Here is a 23778-nt window from a genome sequence, read left to right as displayed (position 1 = left end):
AAATGAAAAAAGTACAGAAAAATGGTATCTTCTCTAGGTATAAAACACTTAACACATATGGGACTTTGAAGAAGAGCAGACACATTTTACTGCCTGACCATACCTGTCCTCAATCTGCCAACTGTGGAATCTTGATAGAGACAGAAATTATCATTCACACATTCACTGAACTTGACATATCCCTTTCCTGATGTAATGTATGAAATAACTCTGAAATCCCTCAATGTAACTGCAACCTATTAATCAAAAACCTGCAAGAAGTTTATGACACAATGCATACACCGATGTCCTTATCAAACAAAGTACAATACCATTTCCCAAGTAGATTCCAGTCTATAATCTGACTCTTATTTATGTATCTTGAACCTTATTTATAAACCTTCAAACAGAATTTAGGTTGGGCATATTTATTTCAAACTCAAAATATAAAAAATATTAAAAAAAAAAAAAAAGCTTTGCAAATGCTGAAAAAACACTCAGGGCTTAATTTTAGAAAGCCAGAATTATGTTACCATATACAACATATTTTGTGAAATAGTATCTTGTTACTGTTTTTTTTCCGGCAAGTTGTTTTATAAGGACATTATGTTTATTATTAAAATTTAAAACCGTTAAGCATTTTTTTAGTGTAGAAAAGGCAGTAATGAGGTTTTAAAAGATATTTACTAGAAATTAGTTTCTCCACTAAGCAGACTGGCATTCTAAAACAAGAATGCCTGATGATATCTATTATATCTAAATGGATTAAAATATCTGCTCCCTTTAATGACATTTTTACTTCAAGGCAGTATCTCACACAACATTTCTAACAGCAGTTAAAGCAGCACATTAATAATCACGCCATGTTCTTACAGTAGCAACAATAATTTCTGGTAGCCATTTTCTCTCCAGCTTTAGCAGTGTCTCAAAGCCAACAGTCCTCCCTGCAAGCTCAGTACAACCCCAGAGGCAGCAAACTGCTCTGCGATCTGCCCTGGCCGCACTCTCACTGCCTCCCTGCGGGCACCTCCAGTGCGGGGTACTCACCCAGCAGCATTCAATAGCGCTGCACCCCACTCAACTGCAGTTTACACCAAGGGAAATGTGACAGCATGGCAGTTCCCTCTGCAAAAACCCCGAACGACCCAAGCCCCACCTTTAGGAGACTGCCCAGTTTGCTACTGAAGGATACTTTAAGGGGAGGGCTGCGCTGTAGTCCATGACTGTCACCGCAGGCGCTGAGAACAGAGCCCAGCACAGGAGCACCAAGCCGCAGGCAGCGCCTCGGTCACCGCTCCACTGCAGCCACCGCAGATCACAGATAACCACACCACAGCCGGGGCTGGGGCCAAAAACAATTTCTTCATAGACCTACTCTGAATAGCTCTGAATTTTCTACGTTGTAAGGCAGACTAGTGTACACATTCATTTCCAAGTCTTCTCTGTGTTTCTAAAGTCTTAAAAATGACAAAACTGGAAACACTTTCTTGAATTAAGACTGCAATGCAGATTCCAAAAAAAGGTTGAGCCTAAAATCCTACAGCTCAAAATTAGTGATAAATTACTATTTTCCTCTTTCCTTTAAAAAAAAACAAACAAGACACCTCCTCTTCTTGCTATCATGACAGTTTGAAAAAAAGCAGTAGAGAACAGAAAGTAAATTACATAAACATTTGTAACAGCTATGGCAGGAAATAGTGAGCTGGTATTAGCACATAAGTACCCCCTACAAAACAGGATCCTAAGCCCAAATTCAGTTCCTCACAAGTTTGTTCCAGTTGAAAGGGCAGCTATGCTGGGATCACGAGCTCTAATGCCTGCCGTTGTCTGTCTAAACAGCATTTCTGACATTTCCTGACCATAGCAGGAAAGGGAATCTTCTGTTCCTAGCCTCAGAGGAAGTCAATTTTCCATGCCCATGAAAATGTAAAATCTAACAAAAATTTCCTAGAGATTTCATGCACACTTTCCATAAGTATTCAAAAAGCTTTGCTCATTAAGTGCTAAGAAATATCTCATTAAGGGCTTACACTAAAATGAAGGAAGGCTTATGGTGAACTCTGAATTGGTGCAGCAGAGATTTTATTCTGATATCCCTATGACAGTACCTTCCAGCAGAGGACAGAGCAGGCACTCTGGAGTATCACTCCCTGTAAACAGCACTGCTAACTCTCAAACAGCCTTCTTCCTTATCAGAGGACTAAGCTGTGACTACAATGAATGTTCCAAGATGAAGAAAATAACCATATAAAACAATTCCTAAAAAATGCAAATTCCAAACCAATCACCTACAAAAATAAATTTCAGCACCGCCATTCTTCTAGCAAAATCTTTTTCCAAATAAAATACACACATATTTCATACAACAGGATTCAGCCACTGCTTATCAGATTTGAAGTGAAACTACAAAATGCTTCCTAATTGGGTTGATATATAAGCTATAATCTTTACAATCTATGAAAGAGCACTTTGGGGAGCCACATATACTTAGCCAGTAACATAAGGACTTCCCTTCATTTGCCTGGAGCCTGCTTTTTGGTAACACAGGAATGGTTTTGGTGAAGAAGGAAAGTTATAATATGTTCTCAACACCTTAATAGCCATTGAAAACATAAAAAACCCATTCCTCACTGAGCTGCTCAGTGTTCATTTTTGGTTTGGTAACACTCTAAGTTTCCAGCATTGTCTGTGGCCTACATAAATAGGTAAAAACTATTTCCTACCTTAGATAAGCTGTAGCAATGCAACATAATTGAGCCAGTTGTGTTTTATTTTACACCTTCATGTCAGATAGCTGCATTAGTGTTTTTGGAATAGGAACAACAGTCATTTACAACTGAGGTTATTCTACCAGACCTGGCAAGCAAACTGGGACAAATGCTTCCACATCCCTCTTTGAAATGTAGTTTGTGACAACTGTCATAAACACTCAATCGAGACAGTCACACAGCACCAGCACCACAACCACAGTTCAGGTTTGACACAGCATCCACATCTCTTTAGTAAGCTCCTATTCATGGTCCCTGTGTTCAACTGGACAGGGTCCACAAGCTTTATTACTAATATACTCATCATACAGGAGTGCTTCCTGTAGTGAAATGTCACAGAGTTTACTAAAGTTACAGCCTTTGCTACAAAATTATTCCACAAAAAGCATTTTGCTATGAAGCAGGTGTTTTCAAGATTACCCCAAGGACTCAAGTTATGCAGTACCTCGAGGTCTACTTTCTAAACTGTTTAATAAACATCTATGGAGTCTCCATGCAAGATTGCAAGAAGATGCAGCAGTTCTATGCAGGCTTCACTTCAAGATCAGGGTTTAATTAATATTTTTCTTCTCAGCATTGAACCCTTTCAATGCTTGTGGACTTATTCAATTCCTTTTGTTTCAGGGAAAAGTTTAAAATCTTTGATTCTTTTGCTATTTTAATTAGTTCTTCCAAATACATGAAGGCAAATGGAAAAACTTGGTATTTCCAGCATGCCACACCAGTTATCCTCACCTGTGCATATCCAGCCCATTGGCTGTCCTTGATTTGTCAGTTTTCCCAACCAGAACAGGTTTCCCAAACAAACTTCCAAAAGTAGCTCGAGAAACAGGAGAGACAAGACAGATACTCTAAGCCTATTTCTTATGCTTTACAGTGGATTACTAGGATAGCACCAAAAACTGGATCTGCATGGGCTAAGACTGCATAAAATCCAAAAGTATAAATGGCACAAATCATTCACATCACTACTCTGTTTCAGAATATAGACATGGTTTTTAAATTGAAGCAAAGAAACCTGTATGTTTCCCACTCTAAAAATGACATAACTCCAAGACAGAAATATTTTCTTCTAGCAAGTAAACAGCTTATATTATTTGCAGTAATAACAAAGCTTCTTAAAAAAAACCGAAGTCAGCACCAAAGATAAAGGAAACTTTGCCATTGTCTTGGACATTCACAGTTAAAATAAAAAACCTCTGAATACCTTGTTTAAAGGCTTCATCATTTCCCAATGAGTAATATGTCCCAAAAGCTTAGTGTTGTACATCAACAGAGGTTCTGTGCCTTCTTTTGGGCCCTAAGCACAGCTGACTACTTCCCTACTGCCTGGCCCCAGAGCTCCTATGTTTCATCATCACCAGGAGTTTCGTAAGCATACAAGTCACATTTCAAGACCTCCTGTTTGTTTTCCACTGAAACACTGAAGAAAATATAACCAATACTTAAATGCTGAGAGAATGTGTATGAATACGAAATCTGGTTTAAATGGACAAAAGAAACAAGAGTAACTTTTCCTCAAGTTCAAAGACAACATATGGAAGCACACTAAATTAAAGCAATTCTGATAAAAAAGTTCAGAACTTACTTAATACCTACTTAACTTTAAACAGCTTCAGAGAAAACAAGAGCCATGAATGACACTGCAGAACTCTGATAAAAGTACTGAAATACATAAGGGATTGTTAAAAATTTAAGAAATAACCTGTCTTTATCCTCAGATTCACAAAACTAAAGAAATTCCAAGAACAAATAAAACAGAAAACAAAGGAAGCTACAGAACAGGTCAACTTCTCCAAAATTAAGCCTTCAGAATGTCCTAACCAAAGCTCTTCCCTGAACCAGAAAACTCTTTGGAATTTACAATATTTAGAAGAAAACAAAGATATTTGTATCCTTGATTTTTTTGTGGTATAGGCAGCCACAAAGCACTCAGATTTGTACTTTGGTCTTAAAAAGCCAAGAGGGTTTTGGGGTGGATGTTTTTTGGTTATTTTCTGGTCAGGGTTTTCTGTGCAGGGGGGAGGGCTGAGAAGTGAGGTGGGTTTTTTATACTAATAGGATTGTCCTGTGGAAAAGTACTGGTAACTTTAACAGTTTTGCATTCTTTCAAATAGCTGCTGATTTAACATCATACAGGTTTAGTTTTTATTTCTGAATGCTAAAATCTCCTTTAAGGACAGGAAGAAATGCTAATGAATCTACAGTGGCAGAAAACATGAAGAAAAAGAACAGCCTCAAGCAGGTAAAAACCAGAGCACTCTTTCCTGCTGAAAATGGCATTCTGGAAAATTACTTTAAAAAAATGGAAGGAAAGTTAAGGTAAAACTGTCTGTCATAACAAAAGTGAAATCACAGAGATATTTCTTTGGACAAAAGCACCCTAGCTCCTAGTATTAGTATCACTAAGTTGGAAGAAAACTTTGATCAAAGAAGATCATGGAAACCACAACCCTGGTGATCTCTAATTAATCCTCCCTCCTTTATATTTACATCCTTTGAAAACAGTATGCATCAGCACGCTTCAGGAGCAGCTTACTAGATGGACCTAAAGCCAAGTTACTAGAAATATATTACATAGAACTTTATTTAAAACAGCACCCAGCATCCTAAAGATCAAAGCAATCCCTTGCAGAAGTCAAACAAACCTACTTTTCTTTAAATGGCTCCACAAGAAAAAAAAACCAAAACAACCAAAAATCAAAAACCAACTCATCCAAATGACATGAAGGAAGGTCCTGCTGTGATGTTGCAGTACTTCTTATGCAAAACTATCGATTCATCTGATTTCCTTATGGACATAGCTGAACTTCTGAAAAGACTACAGAACCTGGATGCCTTCAGTTTTACTGAATGTCAGCACATTATCCTAAATACTGCCTTCACTTAGAACTTTGTATGATGTTCCAAACCACAATATTCCAACTTTTGTTTGTCTATATACAAATATTGATAAATATCTGTAAAGATATACAAACAAAGAAACACAACTGCTTATTGTTCTTGACATAACTCCTTACTAGACAAGTCACCATCACTGCACACCTCTGGTAACACTTCACTGGACTAAAAAAATGGAAGGCAAATTCCAAAGTTGTTTTTGTGTCTAAAAGACATTTCTAAAAATGAATTATCATAGTACCTGTACAGTATTTTTAGAAATACTGTGACATTTCAGTTATATAGGAACCTGAATGGCTTCTCCCAAGCATAACTTCTATTTTTTGCACTCTCCTTTGTGCAAAAGTACATTATACCTTTTAGTGCTCATTACTGCTGGTAAAACATTGAAAAGCAATAGCACTCTTACCACTGTAGTAGAGAGAGATACCTGGAGAACAATTTTTTTCAGGACAAGCGTTCTTCCTCCTCTCCAAATCTTACACATGCCAGGAAAGAAACAATTTCTCTCATTCACCAGCTCTTTCAGCCACATGGACAGCAGTGAATCACACTGAACATCCTCAGCAAGGATCCTCACCACCTCCAAAGCCTGGGAACAAGGGCCTGGCATTTAGAGGGACATGGCACAGACCACTAGTGATGTTCTTATTCCAAAACACCAACAAAAGGAAAGGTCTCTAAGAATCGCTGCTAAAGCAGCTCACCAACAAATCAACTACTTTTCATCACCTGAGTCACTACTGTCCAACACAGTCAAGGCTTCCAAAGGACACAGGAAAAGCCAATCACTATCCTAAACCACTTCTGTAAGAAAACAAGTTAAATAAAACAAATATTCAATCCTTTCCCCAAAACAAAGACCTAGAAAGACCATGTACAGTACCTACTATTGGTTTATGTAACACACGAGCAACCTTTCTACCTCTGTTTCTGCAGCATTTCAGCTCAACTTGCATTGCAGACTTTCAAGTTCTACTCCCTCTCATTCTGTAATTGCTCCAACCCTTCCAATTTTTTCACTGTGGCTTATCTAGGTTAATTCACCATCACATGTCTCCCGAATTTATTTTCTCCCTTTTACCCCAGCAAAAAAACTGTCACAACCTAATATATTTGTTTTGTTAATAACTACCTGATTAGGGAGTTCTAAGTGCCATTTTGTTTTCAACTTTCTACAAGATGAGAAACTGTTTAAAAGTAATTTCAGAATAATAATATTCACTACAATTCATACATAGTGCAGTTATTTTCATTACATGCCACAGATTCTCAAAGTTTTGCCCAAGAACACAAAAGATCAGGTGATTTCAGTAAGTCAAGAAGCATGCTATGAAAAAGGAAGCAAAGAGGGCAGAGTACTCACTTCAGTGTGGGAGAGAACTGTGAGGAGCCAGCTGCAGAACTGCCACTTCCCACTCCCTGTGATAGCACACACAATAAAGAATTTCTCACAGAGGATACACTCACAGCTATGGTATTAAAACAAAAAACCCAGCACTTCTGTGTGAAGGAAAAAAGTTATTTATATTGGAACTCTGCAGGTAGAGCCTGTCCTCTGTTGAAAATATTGTTTCTAATACCAAGCTGACTGGGTAGCAACAACAAAAATACAGCTGTTGGAAAAACACTCCCCTCCTCTGCCCTCCCTACCAGGTATCACTGGGAGAACACAGAATCTGGTGGTTTTGGTGAAGGCTCCTAAGAACATTCATAAGAATACACAATATTCTTATATGCACAAATACAATGACCTACATAAGAATAAACACAATAATAAATACAACAACCTGCAGCCACTGTTTTGGTTGTTGTGAGCCTAATTTTAGGATACCCATTCTATAGATTTCCAAACTCTTCTGACTGAAAAGGATAAATACAGAAAACTAAGTTAGTATCAGAGACAGTTCCTGAAACTCAGCAGTCACAAAACTGTTGTATATGGGCACATTTGAAGATGAAGAAGGGTATCAGCAACAAACATTATACAACAAACATTAAGGGCCTTCCAAAAGTAAGCATCAAAAATTACATCACATAGTGCTCCTAGGAGAGCTGAGTAGAAGCAGAAGCAAACAGCAGAAACATACAGAGGACAACCACTCCAGAAAATAAAAACTGAAGCTCAAATAGAAAAAAACCCAAACCATCAGCCTGAACAGCCCAACCAAACCAATGAAAACCCTAAACCAAAACCAGCACCCATCACCCACTGACTGCAGCCAGGCCAGCAGCAGCCAGGAGCAGCTTCAGAGCTGCCACACTTTACCAGCAGGCAGAAAAGGATCGGTTTTCCAAAAGCAGTCACCTGACCTCCTGCTGTATGCCTTTTCTGGAAAACTCAGCCCTGTCCTACCAAAGAGCCAAACTGGGAAAGTAGATGGGATAAAGCACAATCCAATGCCATCAATGTACCAAAATATTATTCTGTGAAAAAGCAAGCAGAAGGGACTCATTACTACATGTCAATGATTACATTTCCTAAGGAATTCCTTGTCTTTCACTCAAACTAAAAATGGATGCATCAGGTGAAAGCCTGTAAATGACACAAGAGATACTTTGCTGTGAAAAGTATTTTTACAAATGGGTGCTAACAGTTGGTCCAGAGAACAGGGAAGGCACAATGATCTCGATTCATGACTTCAGCTACAATTGGACCAATCAATAAGGCACCTGTAATTCCTCCCATCCTGTTTCCCAAAATGCACCCTCTCCTGTTCTACTGCTTTGTAAAAATGAATGTTATCAAGTAGCCATTTAAGGCAAGCAAAAAATACAGGCATTCAAATGCCTGTACACTTCTAAAACAGTGTCCCTTTAGGAAGAAAAAAAAATCCAATTAAGTATGGTAAGTATCTAACTCATAACGTTCAGCACGCTGAAAAGTTACAACACACTAACAAGGGGCCAGAAATATTCCTAAACCCAGCCATCTGACCTTTATTCTGATTTAAGCACGAACTTCACATAAACTGGATTAAGTTTCAAGAAACACTGAATTACTAAACAGCCCATCATCCTTAAACTAGTTAATTATTTGTAAGACAAAGCACTCAATTATCAATCAATAAAGATCAGCTACAGAATTCCATTTCCAGTATCTGGATTTAGTATGAACCATCAGTTCCCATTCCAAGAGCATTACAATTACTTCTCCTGGAGTGAGAGTCCTCTGCAACCCCAGGTTTGCCCAGAACTGTTATGTCAGTTAACATTTAGTGCAACCAGAACACACAAACACTGTTAAGCCACTGTTTTCCCCCATTTAACCTCACTGGCAATGGAAGGGCCTGGCTTTTGTGAACCTAACAGCTGCTGAGTACAGCTGAACAGTGACAGGAAGGCAGCACAACTGGATTTAAAGTAAATGATTTTTTATGAAATTATTATACAATATATTTGATTTTAAAAAGCTTGCTCTCCTCTTCCTCTACCAGTAAATCCTATAGATTCTGGGTAGACTTTGTACCAAGATGAAATATTCACTACATGACACTGAACTGCAGACTAGGTAAGTAACAGAGCCTGTTGTGCTTTTTCAAATCTTGAAAACAATGCATATCAGAAGTTTATGCAAACTCATTACATGCTCTTTCTTGATGGTAAACTGTGATTTGAGCATCAAATTACATTCCATAGGATCACTGCACTACAGAGGTGCACAGTATTTGCATCTGGTCTTACATGGCCGTTTCACATCCTTGCTATCCAAGAGCTTTTCTACAATTCTGTGAACAATGTGGGCTACTATCACTGCTTGCACAAAAGGTTCTTATTATTGACCTAAGGGACACAATGTATACAGGCATTAACACTTACGTGAGCTGTCTGGGTTTTTTGGGATTTTTTTTTTTTTGTTAGGCATAAAAAGAATACTTTTTCATGATACTATAAACTTAGGAAATCCTTTAACTCATTCTGACAGTATCAGCCAGAGTGACCAACAACAACAATTTCCACAGGTAACTTAAGCTCTTTATGCAGTACCAATATGAAATTTACATCTACATTGGTAAAACTGCAGCAAGGAAAAACGTTAATTAACAAAAATCAGATTATAGATTTGGCTTATAGGCAGAGTGCTCAAGAAGACAAACAAATACATTTTCAGAGAAGACAAACTGGTTTTGATTCATTTCCCCAGGGATTTCTTTACACTCTGAAGCAGGGTGGACATTATTTGCATCTGAACAAATCCGGTTTTGGAGGTTATGCCAAGTTTACTCAGTCTCAAAATCAATTTAAATGAGTGCAACATTGTTTAATTTTATTGTCATTTTCCCAATCTCTGAATACATAACACAAAATGCTCTGCAATCCAGAGCACAAAGGAAACTAATTGAATGTGTCTTGTAGTAACTAACACTGGAGCAATGCATTTGGTACTAAAAGAATAAGGGCATAAAACAAGTATCTTAAGGCAGCCCCCGATAGCCACATCACTTGGACTTTGCTAAAGATAAAAAGCTGCTTGAAAATGTAAAAAATATGAGGACAGTGAATCAGCAGCTCAAAAACCTTTAATTCAAACCAACTTCAGGTGAAGCTGCTGAGCAAGTGACATTACCATTCTGTACTTTCTCCAGTTTTAAGTTCTCAGAGTTTTTAAAAACCTGAAGGGGTTTGAAACTAATAACTGTGTGTGAACTTGTGTGTGCTTTATTACTATTGAGAATTTTATTCATTTTTTAGTTCCATTTGCTCCATAAATGACTTGAAAAGGCATGAATTTAAAAAGTATACACACAGGTAGGCTGTGCTAATACTTGCAAGCTTAAGCACAAACTGCTCAAAAAACTCCATTAATAACCCTTGACTTCAGTGTCCATATGAAACTCAGTTAAAATCAAAGGCAATGCCATTCTTGTTTAATATAATGTTTATTCAGTTGCTGATGCTCCTACTTCAGTCAACCTTTTCTGCATTAAATAACCTCACAAAGATGCCCCAAGTGGTCAGTGCCTTTTTCTCCCACTAGCCAGGTCACCTGTTGAGAGTTCAACTACCTTTTTGCATTAAGAACTTTCATACTTTCCTAGGCATACTCCTCCTAGTGCTACTAAGCAAAAATGAGACATTGGACTAAAAAAAAAAAAAAAAGTCAGAGTAGTACACCTCGGTTGTTTGGTAGGTTTTGGGGTTTTTTTTTACAGTGATATTTGCTCAGAGCCTTTTTTTAAATTTAAAAAAAAATCATGCAGACTGAACAGAAGAAAAAAATGTATAAAAAGACAAGTCAAGTCTCTTTAGTGACATTATGGGTGTTTTCCTGTACAAAATTTCTCTTCCTTGGATAGGTCTTTTTATTAATAATTAAATCTGTAGGAATGAATATTAGACATCAGAAGAAACTATTCCAAGAAGATATTATGAAGATTATTAATTTCAATTCTCACTGTATTTCTTGTATAACTCTGCACCATATTCCTCTGCAGTTACATTAAGCAGGTTTGCAACATCAGCTCTGACTCCAAGTCAGTGTAACAGGATTGTCACACTGCACTGCTCTTTGATGCACCCTGCTTAAACTCCTCTCCAATAAGAAAATTGCTGCATTTTCTCTGCACCTAAGTGACCCACTAAAAGCTTCCCCAGATTTATCCTGCATTGTCTAATCAGTCAACTTATTCTGTCCTCAAATCACCAACCTTGCACAAGTCAGACAGTAAAGAATTCTACACAGAAGAATCACATGAAGTTACCAAAACTATGAAGCACTTTGCTGTCCACTATGAAGAATCTTCTCTTTAAAATTTGTTTGATGTTTTGAATCAAAACTTATGTTGCAACTTGTATTAAAAACCCTGTCAAGTAATTAATATGTTAATTCATTACTCTGTACAAGATGAAATGACTTCTCACTCTAAAATCTGGTGCACATTCATTCTTCATATGCGTTTGAAAGTAAAGTTCCATGACACAATTTTCATAATTAAATTATGCGCTGGAAAGGGAGGCAGGAATCAGAATACCACTGCAAATGAGGTTTTGCTAAAAGGGCTAGAGCTGTACAGCACTGATGGAAGCCTATTTTGATGTATCATACCTGTTTTCCACGACCATTTGACTTGTCAGTTTACAGACCACACTACCACGACAGAGGTACTGCCAAAAGGCTGAAGGTTACACATAAGCCATAAGAAGAAATAAAACTTTCCACATTTCACACCCGTTCCATTTGTCAAGACGATGCTCATCATTACAAACTAGTAAAACAAACTTTGTCAGAGAAACCACCAGCTCCTGAAGCTGTTGGGAGCCCGAACACACGGCTTTGGTACCTGAACTGGTAACTTTTCCCTCGCTGTTATAAACCATCTCTGCGCCGGGAGCTCTACCCCCGCTCCCGGAGGGCACACGGCGGCGGGCCGGGAACTCGCCAGCCCTTTGTACCGACACCGGGCGTTTCAGAGCCTGCCCGCTCCACGCCAAGAAGGGAAGGGAGCGAAGGGGAGGAGCGCACGCTCCCCCCGTCCCAGGACGGCAGGGCAACCTTTCCCGGGCCGCCAGCAGAGGGGGGCAGCGCGGGCGGGACCCGCACCGGGAGACGCGCGGCGGAGCACAAGCGGCCCTGCGGGACCCGCCGGGGCGGGCGGCGTCAGGGCACGGACGCCTGCGGGCCCCCAGAGTGACCCCGGCCACCCTCGAGCGACGGCGCTGTCCCGGCCGGCCGGCCCCGCCCGCGGGGCATTACCTGGCTCCCGCTGCCGCCGGCCCCAGGCCCCAGGCCCCGAGCGGCGGCCCCGGGCTGCCCAGCTCCTCCGCGCCTGGCAATGGCGGCGGCCCCGCTCCCCCTCCCCGCTCCGCGCTCACTGGCTGCGCCGCTTCATGTGACCGAACAAAACCCTCCTCGACACAGCCCTTTGTGTCCCGCCCGGCCGGGGCACCGGGAACGCCGCTCGTCGGCTCGGGGAGATGGCGAGGGGCGCTTGTCGGGACGGAGAGAGGCCACAAGGCGGGCTGGAGAAGGAAGGGCCGGGGAGGGCAGCGCCTGCCGCGGCCGCTCGGCCTCCGCCACGCCACCGCCGCCCCGGCCCGGCCACTTACCGCGGCGCGGGCGGCTGCGGCCGAGCCGCGGTGCCGCACCAGGTCGGAGGCGGCCGCCATGTTCCCGATGCGGCAGGATGGGGCAGAGCCGCCCGCGCCGCCACCCGCCGCTAGGGCGGGCGGCCGGCCCGGCCCGGCCCGGATCGGGTGGGCTCCGCTCGGCCCCGGGCCGCGTCCCCCGGCCCGCGGGGCCCTGCGCCTCCCGCTCTCCCCCTTCACTCCGCGGCCGGGCGGGGGCGGCGGGGGCGCGATACAAAAAACTAAATCGTAACGGGAAACTCACGGGCTCGCCGGGCTGTGCGTCACGCCGGGGTTACGTCCTGCGCGCGCCGTCGTGACGTCATCGCGCAAGCCTCCCGACCGCCCCGCCGCTCCGCGAGCGGCTGCACCCACACGCACACACGCGCGCACGCGCCCCGCCGTGGGCGAAGGGCGCACGCGCACGGCATCCCCTGCCTGCCCCCGCCGGGAGCGCGCCCCCGCCGTGCCCGGTGCCGGGAGCGGCCCCGCCCGCTCGGAGGGAATGCCCGTCCCCCCTAAGGCTCAGAGGGAATGTCCCCCCTCCCCGGGCCCGCAGGGAATGTCACCCCGGGGCTGCTCCCCAAACGGGACGGGCGCACAGCGCCGGCTGCCAGCGCGGCCGCCACCCGCCCTGCGGGCTGCCCTTCGCACAGGCCTGGGAAAGCGGGTCAGGTGCGGCAGGATGTGCGCGGGGCGCTCCCGAGGCAGCGGGGAGGCAGAGCCCGGCTTGGGCTCGGGCTGCTGCGGCCGGTGCCAGGGGCGCGGGGAACCTGAGCGCAGCGGGCACTGCCCGGGGAGCGAGAACCCATGAGGTGACAAAAAGACTCGTTCGGTGCCATTCTCTCCTCAGACTAAGGCTGCTGAAGCGAGCCCCGGCTCACAGAGGGAATTCTTCCGGAGTCAGGGGAGAATGTTAAGTGCATAGAGACTGCTTAGATGAGTTAAGTTTTTTCCCTTCAGACTTGCCGGACCCGGGGGATTTCACACTCGAGTGAGAAGCTGATAAAGGCAACGTTAGAGGTGTGATTGCTGGTCAGTGTGCTCAGGGACACGACAGATGTCGGGAGAGAGGAAGAGGAAAAACACGGCGCATATAATTCAAAAGGGGGGAATAGGTAGAGCCAAGCACTGTCAATCATTCCCGCCTCTATTCCCAGAGAAGTACTGAAGCAAATAATCACACATCTTTAGGTACATGATATCTAATGAAGTGGTAAGCTACAGCCAACATAGATTCATCAAAAAAATCACATCGAGCCAAACTCGTCCCAAGCTGTGACAGAATAACAGGCTTTGGATGTGTGTGTAGTGCCAGGTCGGTTATGGCTTAACTTAAGTCAGGTTTTTGACATCATCTCAGAGAAGTCTTCATTGAGCAAGCAAAAGACATAACATAATGAACTGACTGCAGTGGTGCAAAATTATATCAGCGACGTTTCACTGTGACAAACAGCAGGACAGCAAATGCGGTTCCCTGGAGGTGGGTATGTCATGCCTGTGGTCCCAAGTCTAATTATGCATGTGACAGAATACAGTTTACATGGATTGGATTTGCCAACAATGCCAAACTGGCAGAGCTGGAAGCATGTTACAGCACAAGAAAAGAATTCAAAACTTTCCTGAAAAAAGAGTTGCAGAAATATGATGCAATTGAATAAATACAAGTGCCAACTTCAACATTTAAGCAGGAAAATAACAATTGCACAATTGCAAGACTGGGAACAGATGAATAAACACCAGGTTTACAGAAAAGGGGCTGGGGATCAGAGTAAATCACAAACTGAACATGCATCAACAATGTCACACCGTTGTGAAAAAAGCTGCAGTACAGAGAGATGCGTAAACAGAACTGTCACATCTAGGACATAGGAAGAATTCCTCATCTTTAGTACTGGTGAAGCCTCATCTGTGTGTTCAGATTTGGCCTCTGCATTTCAAGAAAAATTTCTTTCAAAAACTCCTAGTAGAAGACAGTACAAGGAAGGAAGGGTGAAAAAAGTCACTATTTTAAAAGATGTGACCGTAATTGAAACTAGGAATGTGTGGGATTTTTTAGTCTAGAGAATAAAAGACCATGGGGAGAAAAATCCATTGTTGCACAAGGCAAAATCGAACAGCTTTAAACTGTACTGAGAAATTTCAGTTAGACATTAGGAAGAGTTCTATTGCAATATGGATAAGTAAAACTGGCATATCTAAAGGATTCTGGAAATGGTATTAGTATTTTTTTAATATTAAGTTAATTATCTATAAGGAAAATATAGAAGAATTTGACTGCTGTGAAGTAATGGAGGCACATTAGGTTACAATTGCTTTCAGCATAATTTTCTGTAGCTGCAGTTACTATCCAGATATCTGTTCTGATCCTATTTTTCCCTGACAAAAGTGAATCCCAGAGGCATTTAAACATTTAATGTGTTGTCATGATCTTATGCACAGGTGTAGATATCCCCTTTGGGAGTCTTTGTCATGTTACAATCAGTATAGTTGTGTGGCAACATATGTCACGTGCTCCGCTAATTTGCTAATTTATAAACTTTATGTATCATTATAAATTCCACATTTGAAAACAATGTGTGTGTTAGTGCTCATGTAACCATTATCTATCACAGCTTTTGCTTTTCTTTGCTTTTTCTCCATGGTACCAGAGGCTAATTTTCCCCAAAATCCATTGAATTCAGGGGTTTCTCTGGAGCTTGCCAGTTAGGAGAAGGCAGTGTGAGTGGTTTATGTTGCAGGACTGAGACCCACCAAACTCAACTCATTAGAGATGACTAAAAGGCCATTAAATAGGCCAATTTTCAAACTCCACTGAGTTAGACTGAATTCAAACTGATAGCCCACAGGCAAAAGGCTATGAATTTCATTAACAGTACCCCAAAGCATTCAGTCCCCTAATGAGTGCTAATATTATTCTTCTGAGAATTAAGCTTGTTTTCTGAAAATATACATTTATAAAATCGAGTTCTAATTATTTTGGAGCTTGTAAGGACAGTTTTTCCACTGCTCTTAAACAAAAGAAACATTATCATCTTGTGCAATCCACAGATTCCTTCTAAGATTCTTACATGATATGTGCTCCACATTAACCAAAATACAAACAATAAAAATATGAAAAGCAAATATTAATACTACCCCTATGCTTCTTGCTGAAAATCATATATTTTATTGCACACAATCATTTTAAGGTCATCATACTTATTTAATTTAAATATATGTTGCCTAATAGAAGGTAAGATTTAAGGAACAGCAATTCCTGCTTCGATTCTGCAATTAATAACTGAAGGAAATCCCCAAATTCCATAAAAGTATTAACTTATAGAAGATGCAATGTTTTATTAGATTTCACATCAATTTGTGAACAAGTAAAATGCTTAGCATAACAAAACCTGAACTTCAGTTCTAATGCTGCCAAATCCCACAACTTATTAATAGTTTAAAGATATCTAGCAAATTTTTAATCTCTCAATACTTGAACTAAGAGGCCCAACTCCATTAGCACTAATGGATTCTTAAAAAATGCTTCTGATTCACATAATCAAAAGGTCAGTAAAGGAACATGTAATGGCCAGTTGAGAACAACACAAGAGCATCCTTGGAAATCAAGCCAGATCCTGCACAGCTGGCTTGCTGTTTGCAGGAATTCTGGCTGTGGCCTGGATTATTTCTCTACCAACGCAGGCAAAGCCTAATAATGGTTAAAACAGCATTTGAAAATCTCTTGAGAGAATGATGCTTCTAGTTCCTCCTGATCTTCAACATGGCTATAAAAAGCTTAAACCAAGGCAGGTTCTTTCAAGTTAGCAGCAAAGTATGATTAACTGGAACCAATTTAGTAACTGTTTCTTCATATAAACGTTTTTGTAGCTGAAGCTGCAGAGGGAGAGTTGGAAAATGTTTAAGCTGAAGCATTTTGAATGAAAGAAGACTGCAAATGCCTCCTTGTAACACACAGCAAAATCCCAAATGCCTGGAGGGAAAAACTTTTTAATGATAATTTCTTACATTTATATAGCACCTTTAATTCCCTAGGACCCCAAGCACTTCATTAACTCTATGCAAAAAGCTTCACCATGGAAATACAGCCACTATATGCATCATTCCTTGAACATTTCATATTCAGTTGACATATATTCTGGTTGTCCTGTGTACAGCAAACAAAATAACAACAGATAAAATATTAAGCTGTATAATTTTGAGTTATAGAACAATTTAAGGCTGTATGGTTTACAAAATGCTGTCATGTAATGGATACATTATATTTAGCCCATTAATTTTCCTTCTCCATTTACTATTTCAATCTCATCTTTATGCCATAGCCCTTGGTAGAAAATTTTGTCTTCCATAACATCTTCAAAATTGAAATGATTCTTGATGTCTGATTTTCAGACATAAAAGGTCTCTTTAGGAAAAAGTAGCATCTTTTATGAAATATACTACTAGAGTCTGAAAAAGCAGAGTTTTTGAGTACCTGAGATGTAATGATGGGATTTTTTTAAGGTGAGATGGTTGTACTAATAAAATCCCTTATCTTTATGTATAAAGTTTGTCTTGTCTTTGGCTTTAGACCTTTGTAGCTACAAAAAGAAGCACACAGAAACATGACATGAAAGATATCTGTGTTTCATTGCTCAACTTGCCACTGAGTTTTTCTTTACACGCTACTGAGATGTTTCTGGTTTCTTGGCCTTTCTTACAATGACATAATGCAGATTTCACTAATATCCATGAATTTAGGAACTCAATGTACTGATTGTTTCAACAAAGAGTAATCAACATTATTTCAACTGGAATATTAGAAGAACTAATAAAAGAATTATATGGAGCAGTTTAATTTATTTTAATATTGTAAAAACAAAAAGGGGAAGGTGACTTTTCCTAACATTTTTTTTCTGCTTGAGCTGTTGATTCATGTTTTGCTGGCTTGCTTCTTTCGCAGGCCCTTTTGAGATACAGTTGTCATATTAATTAAAGAGGATTGTCTCGTCTATTTTTCAGACAGAACAAAAAAAGTATTTTATTTATAAATTTAGTCTCTGCCATAAATCAAGATATTCTAGTCATCTTTGTCAATATGAATTAAACTTTTAAAATTACCAGTAAAATAATAAGAGAGCAGTAAGAACATACAGATAAAATGAAAACCATTAAGCATTAAACCTATGTCTCTCTTAACAGTGATCCCAAGATAAGGTTAGTCCTGAAATATTGAAATATTTTGCAACAGAAGGGTGTTTAGCCAGCGTGCCTAGGGAAACATTACTGCTGTGCACTGTGGATTGCCTTTAGAACTGTCCTACTGTTGTGTGTGTTTGAAATCTCAGAGAAGACTGCTCAGATTACATAATAAAGACAACTGCCACCGTTTTCTCACTGCTCAGCCTCTGTCCATAGGCAATGGTACGAAAATTTCCGTGGCTGTTGCTCAGACCTGCTCTCCTTGGCTAGGCCTGTGCTTGCAATTACAAACCAGCTTTTGTCAGGACAGCAGCTCGTGCCCAGCTTGCCACAGTCGTCTCCTGTTCTCAGCCTCACCACTATGGAGTGTTCCTGTCATCTGCCACCCATCAGAGGGGAGCAGCTGCTGGGGCAGCACTGCCTGCCTGGCACACCAGGCTCCATTCTTAGCTGTTCCACAGGTACCACCACTGTAAACATTACAAATCCTGGATTAATTATCAACAGTCATTCTCTAACCTTAGCCCTTATGCTCATTTTATTTCATCATGTGTTATATTCTAATTGATCTTCCATTAAAAAGACAATAGCTAAGCCTACACCAGTGTTCCTTTCAGGAGGATCTGCCATCTCTCTTCTCACATTTGAGTTACTGAGCTCAAGTTTCACAGAATTCAAAGATCACAAGAAAGCAGATTAGCGTAGGAAAATACCACCATACATTATAACACTGACCTTCTTAAAAACAATGCATTGCCTTGGAGAGTTGCCATTTGCATCACACACAGGAAGCATTAATATATGAAAATATGCTATGAGCAACGAAACCATAACAGGTTGCTTCCTGAATCTGTTGATTAATAATATTTTACTGTGAGGAGAAGAAAGCAGCGACAATAAACTGGCCTTCAATAGATGATGGAAAAGGACCTGGATCTAATAGGTATAAATTATCATAACTCTGCTTACCTGATGATTCAGTTAACATAATAGTACCAAAATGATACTCAGGGAGAAGACAGACATAGTAATTTCAAGATCCTTGTTTCAAGTGTCACACTGGTAGCCTCAACATCCCCCTGCAGAGGTCACAGCATGAAGGAATTCAGCTCCTACCACTTTGGGCCAGACCTTTGTCACGACTGTGCTACGCTGGCAGAGTGCTAGTGACGAGAGGGAAACTGCACTAGGCCTGAGAGTGTCACATTCTGTCTCCTTCAGGGTGTGTCACCCCACCTCCCACATCCACCTGTGACTAGCATCAGGGTCACACCCGGGGCTGCAGCACGTATCAGAGACCAGAGCAATGTCAGTGTGGAGAATTGTGCAAGGATCCTTTCAGGCACACTCCATATCCAAAGTTGTGACTTTTCTATGTCCGGTGAGGGACACAGGTGGCACAACATGGGGAAGTCACCTCCCTCAGACAAAGATCATTTCCACACCCTCCCCAAAAGGAAAAGGCATTGCCAGCCAACCCCCACCACTTCCGTACTTCAAAGTCATCTGGCCAGATGGAAGCCAGGACAAAGATCCAAGTGAAGACATCTTCACCAAAACCTTTTGCCTTAACAAGCAAGTTCCATATGTTTTAGCAGCACTTGAAAAATGAACAGTGTCTCTCAGTCGTCAAAATCATTGCCAGGCAGGATTTCAAACTGCCTTCTTTTCCCTGCAATTTCCTACTCCTCTGCCTGGTAGGCAATTGCTACATCAGCAATTCTGATTCCTCTCACCATTCCATGGACATACACACCTTCCTCTCCTTATGCTTGACACAATTGCAAAAAGCTTTATTACTGTTTGTTTGTAAAGTGCTAAAGGTTTGTGTATGGGAAGACATAGCAATTGCTTTTAAAGAAGAAAGCAAAAAATATCCATTTTACTATTATTAATGTGGAAGTACTGCAGATCTTATTTTGTGTTTAGGTAAGATCACAGCAGCAGAAAGTCTGTTTGATATGCCATACCTTCTGTTTGTTTCTTAATTGTAAGGAGTTTGGTTTTGATCAAGACAATTAATTATGAATATACCTGAGTTTTCTAACATCAGGGATAAAGCTTTAAAAAAAAAACTACAAAAGCTTTTTTAGACTATATTGTAGTGTATAGATAAGTACATATCTTCAGGGCATAAAACCAGACATCTTTGTAATTGATTCCTGAAAAGAAGCGGGGGGGGAAACTACATAAAATTGAGATAGTTCCACACAGTCTTAGAGTTAATATGCAATAGTGAAAAATTATTTATTAAATTTTGTGGTTGCACAGAATCAGTATATGGCATGGTTTGTTAACAAAAAAGACCAAGGTACAACCTAGGGTTATTATAATGACAGCATTGTTACCCAATAACTTTGTCCTTTCCAACTTCCCTGCAAACTCCTTTTTATGCCAAAGGAAGAGGAGCATCTCTTAGCTCCTCACTTTGACCCACATCCATTACCACTCATCTGCTAAAACGTATCTTCAGTGCAATGATCAAAAGCTATATTAAAACTTTTGCTTCTCTCTTGTCCAGCTAGTATTTCCATATCCCATCCCACTTAAACTCTCAGGTGAATTATTTTGAACAGCAGTTCATTTGCCATTATCTCATTCAGGAAATACTGTCAGGTTTGGGATTTGCAGGCAGATCTTGTATTATACCACTCACTACTGGTTTTAGTGTGAAGCTCATATGAACATAAAGTGTCTCATTATAAGCTCATTGAAATAACTGCTCATTGAAAGACTTTAATGAGCTTTCAACCAGGCTCTGGTTGAAAATTCTAGCACTAATTTTCCTGTTAACAAAAATCTATGTATTTAAAATAACTGCAAAATACTTACTTCAGTATCCTGCCTGGAATGCATGCTGAGTAGAGGTTTCTCAGACAAAAGAATGAGTGAGGAAACTTAGAAGAACAGTCAGGTTCAATTTTAAAATTTGTCCCAGTTTCACAGGCCTTGGCTCTGGGTTCCAACAAAGTGTGTGGAAAGGGACTCAGATAAAGCTTTGGAAGTGTATTTTTAGTTAGATTGTGCAGATAATTCATAGAGTAAAAATGGGGTATCTGTAAAAGCAGAAATAGCCAGCAGTGTAATTTTGGGAATTTCAGCAGAAGAAGCTGTATCTGAACACTCAGGAAGCACTCAAATCTGTCTATTAGTGTGTCAAACATGTCCTTCTAATTTCATCCCAAGCACATTAGAATTTCTTCTTAAGACATTATGTGTGAATTGTCATTCAAATATACCTCTAGCTTTTACTTACTACATTTATATTGTACTTTAAAACAGCATAGAAGTTTTTACTTCATCTGCACAAAAGAGAATCCTGATTTTCAATTTTAACAGGAGCCAGATAATGGCAGTTTCGTATTTCATGTAGATGTCTTAATCAGCAAGTCATTTAACCCAATCCATGTAAGAGAGTACTTTTTAAAGGATCCCACTTAGAAATAAGCAATAACCATGTTTTGTCACATTTTATCAATTATGCTTTCCAAAAGAGGAGAGTGTCATCTCATTTTTGATAGTTTTAGGAAGCAGAGCTCTCCACAGTGACTGTTAAAATGGCACATGCTGGGGGAAACAGTGCTTATTAGGATTAATTTAAGACAATGGGTACTCACTAAGCCTGAAATGTATGTGATCACTTCCACCATTAATGCATTACAGTTTATCTTGTCCTTTAAAAAGAAGCAACTCTATATTGAGAATTCCTTTTTTTCCCTGACAGAGCTGACAGGATTTAAATCTCAGGCCCAAAGGAGGAGAGCAGTGGCTCGAGGTGTGCAGCCCTCCTGTGCTGCAGCAGGACAGTGCAGAGGGCAGTTCAGGCCAGCAAGGGCTGCAAGGAACAGTGACAGCCCATCCTTTCAGGAGCTTCAAGCAGTAGGTTGTGGAAAATTAATGATGCCCGACTGTCAAAGCTTGTGTTGATCAAACAGCTCTGCAGCCTGCTGAGAGCAGAGGCTGAAAACGCCCTCTGAGAACACATCCTGCTTTTGCTGCACAGGACCCAGAAACAGGAGATAGAGGTGCTTCAGAGCAGGTCAGGGAGCTGATACCTGCTGTTAACAAGAGGCCCAGGCTGCAAACAAGGGTGAGCATTCAGGACACAGAGCCACCATTTCTAATTCCAGGCATATGTGAACTCTGCCCCTTGTACCTCTTGCGCCAGAAAGGCTCACTGTGAAGCACAGCCTGGGGAGCTCCTGAATGCAGAGGTGTTGGGAATCAAGGCAGGACAACCACGACACGTGCACAGGGGCTGGCTATAGGTACCCCTATCCCATAGCAGCAGCACACCATGTGAAGCCTTTCCAGTACTCATGTGACACCAGAACACGTGTACCACATACAACCCACAACCTACACAGCCCTACCTTTGTGTTCAAAACCTCATCCATGACCAGCCTTCTGATCCTGCTGCAGCAGCCACTTGGTGTCCTCCCTGGGATGGTGAGCACCGCTCTGGTCCTTCAGTCCATTCTGAGACAATCACTCAGGCCTTCACTTCACAAACAAAATCTGTAGTGCTCCCTCCTTTTGCTTTGCAAACAATTTAGAGAAAGAGGTGGGGGGGAGGTCACTCTTCCTTCTGGGAAGGATGATAGCTGATCCTCCTCTGGGTTAAGAGATGCAGAAAAAGCTTGGCTTGTAGCTGTGGCCTCCCAAACATGGAAGAAGACTGTGAGAAACCCAAAGTGTTTGCAGATGGCAGCCAGGGCCAGCTGGAGGGGTAATGAAGAACACATCACTGTTAAGCAGAGGGCCACGTGGCCAGCTGGTGCTGCACAGGTGTGGGCAGGCGTGGCACACACAGGTGCAGAGCTGAGTGTAAAGACTAAGCCACCTGGCTCTGTTGGACAGGTGTGGAGGTGCTCCAGGGCAAGTCACTTAGTGGAGATGATCCACATTCTATGCATGTGGGGGGCAAACTGAGAAGGTTTCTGAGCAATTTTCCTGTAGCATCCCAGCTGGAGCACTCACAGGGAGTCTCAGAGGGCACATCATGCTCAGGCAACACAGCCTTACTGGTAACTCAGGAGCACTTTTACTGGACAGAAGGACAAACTATTTGGCCTGCCTACACCTGGCAGTTCTTTTGTTCTGAGAAGGATAAGGATATTTTACTTGCAGGGAGGGGAGGCTGACTGAACAATTTTCCAGCAGGAAAATTAAATGGCTTGGGGAATACCCCACTGGAAATGTCATGTGAGTGATTACCTGTGCACCTAAAAGGAAAAATAACCTAATATAAAATGTAGGATGTATCAACCCCAACTTAAAATGCCTCCTAGATATGGGATCTCAAAAAAACCCCACAAATTCAAGCCTTGAGTTTCATTTAATTTAGAAATTTAAATTTTGATTTTTTTTTCTTACACTAGACTGAGTTTGAAAAGAGACTAGAAAAAACACCTACCACAAAAGAACTTGTAGAAGACCCCAAAATTTCTCCTTATTTTACATTTTACTTCAATGGAACTTTAAGTATAAGAAGACTGGCCTGGTCCAGATTTGATCATTCTTTGCCAGAGCCTGGGAGACTTGCAGGAGTGCCTGTGCTTTACATTCTGCTTCATGGGAATATTATTTTGATTTTTATTTTACTAGTATTTAAAAGCACTCACTAGAAGTTCCTGCAGCTATTTGGCCACATAATAACAGACAGCCTCTAATTCCTCATGCATGGCACTCAGCATGTTGTAATCAGAAAAAAGGCCCCAAACCAGTTTCTGCATTCTAATAAGTGTGTGTGTCACTTTGTAGGAGATCAGAATCCTGTCCAAATTCTGCAAAGTCTAACAGAACAACAGTTGCCAAATGACAAAACCTATCAGAAGACAGAGTAAAAAGGCACATCTTTGTTTCTGATCCTCACAGCACCAGT

General features: G+C 41.2%; 1 protein-coding gene across 6 annotated transcripts in view; it reads right to left on the bottom strand.

Moving 5' to 3' along the window:
- The window catches only part of ZNF644 (zinc finger protein 644), a 45971-nt gene extending 32918 nt beyond the window's left edge, over window positions 1-13053 (bottom strand). For 2 of the 6 annotated variants that reach the window (XM_059477753.1, XM_059477752.1), the window contains exon 1: window positions 12696-12861. The gene's annotated coding sequence lies outside the window, so the exon portion shown is untranslated. Of the gene's footprint in view, window positions 1-12695; window positions 12862-12978 lie in introns of those variants that run through there. The other 4 variants (XM_059477755.1, XM_059477754.1, XM_059477758.1 and 1 more) reach the window with 4 other exon arrangements.
- Window positions 13054-23778: the final 10725 nt, after the last annotated feature.

This window comes from Ammospiza nelsoni, chromosome 9, assembly GCF_027579445.1.
Source record: "Ammospiza nelsoni isolate bAmmNel1 chromosome 9, bAmmNel1.pri, whole genome shotgun sequence".
Taxonomy (NCBI): Eukaryota; Metazoa; Chordata; class Aves; order Passeriformes; family Passerellidae; genus Ammospiza; species Ammospiza nelsoni.
Note: the sequence above shows the minus strand (reverse complement) of the source record. Positions and strands in the feature narration are given on the sequence as shown.